This window comes from Triticum dicoccoides, chromosome 3B (genome assembly GCF_002162155.2).
Source record: "Triticum dicoccoides isolate Atlit2015 ecotype Zavitan chromosome 3B, WEW_v2.0, whole genome shotgun sequence".
NCBI lineage: Eukaryota > Viridiplantae > Streptophyta > Magnoliopsida > Poales > Poaceae > Triticum > Triticum dicoccoides.
Window position 1 is genome coordinate 497570079 of NC_041385.1, and position 5984 is coordinate 497576062.

The 5984-nt window shown below is 46.0% G+C and overlaps 1 pseudogene; it reads left to right on the top strand.

Annotated features, from left to right (window-relative positions):
* The first annotated feature begins 79 nt into the window (after positions 1-79).
* Positions 80-5229, top strand: LOC119276736 (annotated as a pseudogene).
* The last annotated feature ends 755 nt before the right edge of the window (positions 5230-5984 follow it).

Sequence of the window (5984 nt, forward strand, 5' to 3'; positions counted from 1 at the left end):
AAAAAACTTTGGACTCACCCCCAACCCCAACCAAATTCGCCCCGATCCGTCCCAGCTCCCCAAACCCGTCGCCGCTCCCCAAACCCGTCGCCGCCGGAGCCTTTTCGCGCGCGTCCGCCGGAGCAACTCCCCGTCGTCGTCGTCGTCCTCCTCCTCCTCCTCCTCCCATCAGTCGTTCCGGCCGCGATTGGCTTCCTTCGTTGTTAAGGATAAGGAAGCCCTAGCCTGCTTGAATTCATCCGTTCCGTTTCTTCTTTTTTTGCTGCCGAGAACGAACAATCTCGAATCCCTCACCTGGCCGCGATGCAGGGTGGTCTGGTCTTGCCGCGTCGGCCAGGGAGCTCCGCCCTAGGTTTGGACGTCCTCGCAAAGAGGAAACGAGAAGCACAAGCCAGCAACGCATTCAGGCCTCGTCCCCACAAGGAAGAAGTGGCGGCTGAGCATAGATCAGGAGAAATCGCGAGAGCCGTTTGCCGCCGCTGATGGGAATGGGAAGCTACACCTCGTCGGGAGTGCCGTGATGATCCACCTGCATCACAACGGCAACATCCGGCACCATCCCCGTGGGACAATGTTTATTCTTTGCCTTCTGCGCCTGTACGCCCTTCTGGCTCCTCAAAAGGGCCTTCTTCTTCGTGCAATGACACTGAAGCTCGTACACGGCCCCCAACAGCTGATGGAAAATTTAAGGTCACCGAGGAGATGATGCAGGAGATGGATTACAATGCTGACCGCACATGGTATGGCTGCGAAGAACAGAGCAGTATATTCAATGCCGGTAGTTATCTTGGAGATGACGCTTCCTTTCAGAATAAGAAGGCAAAATTGGTCAAGAAGTTGACTCGCCAAGATGGAAGCCTGATGACTCTTGCTCAGAGCAAAAGGTTATCACAGGTAACTGCTGAGAATGCTCGGTGGGAGGACAGGCAGTTGTTTAGATCAGGAGCTGTTAGAAGAACAGAGGTGCAGACGGAGTTCGACGATGAGGACGAGCGTAAGGTGATACTACTTGTTCATGACACGAAACCCCCATTCCTTGATGGACGAGTAGTGTTCACAACGCAAGCAGAGCCTGTGACGCCACTCAAGGACCCGACATCTGACATGGCTATCATTGCACGCAAAGGTTCTCTTTTGGTTAGGGAAATTCGTGAAAAGCAGAGTATGAACAAGTCAAGGCAACGCTTCTGGGAGCTTGCTGGATCTAAGCTAGGAAATGTTTTGGGTGTTGAGAGAACAGCCCAGCAGGCTGATGCTGACAGTGCGCTTGTTGGTGACCAAGGTGATGTTGACTTCAAAGAGAAGCTGAAATTTTTACAACACTTGAAGGAAAAGGCAGAGGCAGTCAGTGATTTTGCAAAATTGAAATCTCTTTCTCAACAGAGGCAATACCTTCCCATATACACTGTCAGGGATGACCTGCTCGGAGTTGTGCGGGAAAATCAAGTGGTTGTGGTCGTTGGTGAAACTGGTTCTGGGAAGACTACCCAGCTGACTCAGTATCTGCATGAGGATGGATATACCAGAACTGGCCTTGTTGGCTGCACTCAGCCAAGACGTGTGGCTGCCATGAGTGTTGCTCGGCGTGTCAGTGAAGAAATGGAAACCGTGCTTGGAGAAGAAGTTGGATATGCTATTCGATTCGAGGATGTCACGTGTCGTAACACAAAAATAAAGTACATGACAGATGGAGTGCTTCTCCGTGAAACCTTGAAGGATGCTGACCTGGACAAATATCGGGTTATCATCATGGATGAAGCACACGAGAGATCAGTGGACACTGATGTTTTGTTTGGTATATTGAAGAAGGTTGCTGCACGGCGACGGGATTTTAAGCTAATTGTCACATCTGCAACACTAAATGCAGACAAATTCTCAAAATTCTTTGGTGGTGCGCCTGTATTTCACATACCTGGAAGGACATTTCCAGTTAATATCTTGTACAGCAAAACACCATGTGAAGATTATGTGGAAGCGGCAGTGAAGCAGGCCATCACAATCCACATAACGAGTGGCCCTGGCGACATTCTCATATTCATGACTGGGCAGGAAGAAATCGAGACTGCTTGCTATGCACTTGCTGAGCGCATGAAGCAGCTAATATCATCATCCACCAAGGTTGTAGGCAAGCTCTCAATCTTGCCCGTCTATTCGCAGTTGCCTGCTGACTTGCAGGCCAAGATCTTTCAGAAGGCAGGAGAGGGCACTCGCAAATGCATTGTTGCTACCAACATCGCTGAGACATCCCTGACAGTAGATGGTATCTTGTATGTCATCGATACTGGGTATGGAAAGATGAGGTATACAATCCACGGATGGGCATGGACGCTCTTCAGGTTTTTCCATGTAGTCGAGCAGCCGCAGACCAGCGCGCAGGGCGTGCAGGAAGAACTGGCCCCGGCACATGCTACAGGCTGTTCACGGAATCCGCTTACGTGGATGAGATGCTCCCTAACCCCGTGCCAGAGATCCAAAGGACCAACCTTGCGAACGTGGTTCTCTTACTGAAATCCCGAAGTTGAAAATTTGCTTCATTTTGACTTCATGGACCCACCTCCCCAGGAGAATATCCTCAACTCCATGTACCAGCTCTGGCTGTTGGGTGCCTTGAACAATGCTGGTGGCCTTACAAATCTTGGTTGGAAGATGGTGGAGTTCCCACTGGACCCAACCCTGGCAAAGATGCTTCTCATGGGTAAGGAGCTGGGGTGTGTTGATGAAGTACTGACAATTGTATCCATGCTCTCAGTGCCATCAGTATTCTTCCGCCCAAAAGATCGAGAAGAGGAGAGTGACGCTGCAAGGGAGAAGTTTTTTGTACCGGAGTCTGACCATCTAACACTCCTCAATGTATACCTGCTCTGGAAGTCGAACGAATATAGCATAGACTGGTGCAATGCGCACTTCCTCCATGTCAAGGGTCTATAGAAGGCTCGGGAAGTGAGATCTCAATTGGAGGACATACTGAACACCCTGAAGATCCCACAAACATCATGCCATAGGGAATGGGACGTGGTGAGGAAGGCCATTTGCTCAGCATACTTCCAGAACTCTGCAAGGTTGAAGGGTGTTGGAGAGTACGTCAACTGCCGTAATGGGGTACCCTGCCACCTGCATCCGAGCAGCGCCCTCTACGGTCTCGGTTACACCCCTGACTACATCGTCTACCACGAGCTTGTCCTGACAACCAAGGACTATATGCAGTGTGTCAGTGCAGTTGACCCGCAGTGGCTGGTAGAGCTGGGGCCCTTGTTCTTCTCTGTGAAGGAGGGTGACACCTCCTTCCTTGACCGCAGGAGGTGGCATAATGAGGATAAGACAGCCATGGAAGAGAAGATGGAGAAGCTGAGGCAGCAAGCTGAGACGGCATGCAGAGAGAAGGGGAGGGAGGAGAAGAGGGGCAAGTCGCAGCAGCAGGTTGCTATGCCGGGCCTGAAGAAAGGTTTGGCGTATCTTAGGCCCAAAAGGAGGATGGGTTTGTAGGTAGGAAGGTTGATTGACTATGTTTGTATGTGCTGATATAATCACACATGAATGGATGCATTATGTGGGACACACACCTGTCAGGAGGCATAGCATTATTTTCGTGTTTGTTTATATTTTAATTTTTAGCAGATTTGCTACTTCACAGTCGACTGCTAATTTCTTAGTAGTGCAACATTGTTGGTAGAAACCTAATACTGCTCTAATTTACTTACATTGTGAACCACTTCGTTGATAACATTATACTCCACATATCTTTCCCATACATGTGGCTTCATAATTTTATTGTATAGCATCAACTGCTTTGTATTTCCTAGGTCTTTTAATTCTAATTAATTTTGTTGCACAAAAGTTGTTTATGCAGTATCAAGAGAGCCTGCTGTTGCTTTCCCGGTTTATTCAGCTTGCCGCTTTTATGGTGTTTCCGCATTACAACAAGTTTGAGTATAATTATTAAGATTCAGTATCAGTGGTCCAAATCATATGGATGCAGAAACATCAGTTAATCAGCACTCAGATGTTGTTGGCCAGATTCAGGCCGAATTTCCTCTGAAACCCATTCACAAGGAAAGAGTTATCTTTGAGATCAGATTCACAGAACTATAAGTACATTTTGTTACATATATAAACATTTATCAGATTATGTGCTGCAACTTCATTGTAGAATTCAAATTTCCAGTTGAATCCTGATTTTTCTTCCAGTTCAATTTTCATGCCATCCCTTAGCTAGGTTTACACAAGTTTATCTTATGCATTAGATTCTTGTTTCCATAATAAAACATGGAACATAATGGTTTCTTAAATCTCAACTGGAAGTTTAATAAGTACATGTAAGCAGGCAATCTGAAGATGACTATAATTAGAGCTGTATATTTCTTCTGTTTCACATTAAATAGTAGGCTGAATTGTACAATCTACTGCAACAAATTTCGGTCTTTATATCTTGTATTGCCAATTTCAACAAAAACAAACTCTAATTTCAGCAAGCACAAGATACTATATGGTGTCCATGTGCATCTACTCTCTGCTTAATCTGATAAAAGATGCTACCTGTCTGTCGAGTTGAGGTGCTGGCCTTGAATCCTGAATATTTCCTAGTTTTATTCATATGCTGATGGAATGCTAGTGGCAAAATTCGGACGGCTTATGTTTAGTTAGTGTTTCTGTGTGAAGTTTCCGCTTTGTTCCATCGTAGTAATGACAAGTTGGCAATGCGAATATAATAATGTATAATGTCCCTGATAATGCTGCAGGCTTGACTCCTAGCTAATTAACCATTATGGATGAACTATGCTTGATGCTAGTAGCTTTACCATATCCACCTTTTATTTTATTTCATTTTTTTGCAACAATGGGCAGGAGCGCGCTGTCATGCATTATAAGTCGAGGGGAAGCTACGTTCTACTGTCCTCACTTTGTTTTCCGAGTGTCAACCGTGCAAGTTTTTGGAATCAGATGAAACCTCAAGAGCATGATGACTTGTACTCCCGTTGTCTGCCTTGCTTCTTAATTATGTTTTGACCAGCGGTAACTTTTAGAGAAGATCAGAATAACCCGCATGCCTTTGGCCGCAGGCAGCAGCACCATCATGGAGAGAATATGCTCCTCTATGTTGCCTTAGTTCATATGCTAATCCATGGACAGAAGATGCTCCCTGTGCTTTGCATAGCTTTGTTAGGTGCATTGGTCGTATTTACAGCAAGTACTGTACGAGAGAAAATAATAATCTAGTTCTTGCGTTTCCTTTGCCTCGAGTGATTACGACCCTTTATGGTGTATTGAATAATTTTATTGTGTATTCTTATGTGCAACATTCAGTTTGATTTGGTTTCCTGGTCAAACATTTGTTGTTGGACAAGTGACCCAATCCAAAACGCTTTGTTGATGGCTGATGTTACCTTATGCGTGTCTTGAGTTTATCAATTCATGCTAGGCCAAAGACAATCTTGATTTCGTATTTTTGTTTTTCTCGTGGATGGCTATTCATGCAAATATACGTTTACTTTGGTCGAATAGGGAGTTCCAAAGCAGTCATATTTTATTCTTTGTATGTATCTCTCGGTTGGCCGTGCCCGGATAGAGAGAAGGAAGGTAGAAATCACATATTTGATCTGAGGGCTAAATCAAATCACGATCTAACCTGGTCTTGAAAAAATTTCACATAATAGATCGTTTTGAGTGGTGCCCGGCGTCGCACGCCCGGCCAGCGTGGCAGCCCGGGCCAGATGCGGCCCCATAGCTAGCTGTGCAGCGCCTAAGCGCTAGGCGCTGCACATTACACTATGTGGCGCCTAGCGCTTAGGCGCTGCACAGTGAATTACTCCCTCCGTCCGGGTTTATTAGGCCTAAAGACAACTTCTCTTAGAACAAGACACATAGTAATTTGCTCACATTAATTCTTCTATTCCACTCCCAATGCACTCTTTCACATGCATGCAGCCAATGAAAAAGCACGCATGAAGTGTATTAATTTTTCAACCATGGCACCAACAACAATGGCT